Here is a 796-nt window from a genome sequence, read left to right as displayed (position 1 = left end):
GCCTTGGCCGCCGCCGCCGCGCAGCAGCCGGGATCCGCCCGCCTGCGCTCCCCGCCAGGGACAGCACGGCGGCCGAAACGTTGCCTCGGCTGAATCTCTCAAGCCAAACTTAAAGAGTTTTCGACCCTCAGTCCAGGAGCAGCACCACGACACCACGGCAGCACCACACTGTCATTTCCGCCGCCGCAGAGAGAGAAAGGCAATCCCTTCGAAAAGGGGGGTGGGTGGGGGCAAACAGGGCTGGGGCTGACGCCCCGAGGGAGGACTAGGCAGGGCCCGGGCAGGAGGGGCGCTCGGCCACCTTCCCGGCCTCACCTTCCGCCGCCCCCGCCGCTCCTGGCTCCCCCAGCCCCTCCTCTGCAGGCACGTTTACATGTTTTCTCCACTGGCTGGAGTGACCGGAGAAACCTGAGCGAGCAAAGGCAGCGGGTGGGTGGGGTTCGGGTTACTACTGTACCTACCAGCTGATTCCAGCGGCCTTTTCTCCAGCGCCCTGTCATCTTGAAGGAAGACACACCGAGAGGGGCCCGAGCGGGCGTGTGTGTGTATGCGTGTGTGTGTGTGTGTGTGTGTATGCGTGCGCGCGTGTGTGTGTGTGTGTGTGAGAGAGAGAGAGAGCAGAATGTGTGAGGAATGCGAAAGGAAGACTATAACCAAACTCTTCTCCCACCCGCCACCACCACTCCTCTCCCCCGCCCCGCCCCACAAGCACCCCCAGGTTAGAACAACAAAAAGCCTGTTGCAATGGGCAATGAGAAGAAAGTGTCTGGGGTCCACCGCACAGGTCCTCAGATGA

At 62.6% G+C, this 796-nt stretch overlaps 1 protein-coding gene across 1 annotated transcript in view; it reads right to left on the bottom strand.

Annotated features, from left to right (window-relative positions):
- MID2 (midline 2) overlaps positions 1-541 on the bottom strand; it is a 107388-nt gene extending 106847 nt beyond the window's left edge. The window contains exon 1 of the mRNA XM_004379754.3: positions 462-541. The gene's annotated coding sequence lies outside the window, so the exon portion shown is untranslated. The remainder of the gene's footprint in view (positions 1-461) is intronic.
- Between the last annotated feature and the right edge of the window lie 255 nt (positions 542-796).

Source organism: Trichechus manatus, unplaced genomic scaffold, assembly GCF_000243295.1.
Source record: "Trichechus manatus latirostris isolate Lorelei unplaced genomic scaffold, TriManLat1.0 scaffold00068, whole genome shotgun sequence".
Classification (NCBI taxonomy): domain Eukaryota; kingdom Metazoa; phylum Chordata; class Mammalia; order Sirenia; family Trichechidae; genus Trichechus; species Trichechus manatus.
The sequence above is the reverse complement of the archived record's forward strand: the minus strand, read 5'-3'. Positions and strand labels throughout refer to the sequence as shown.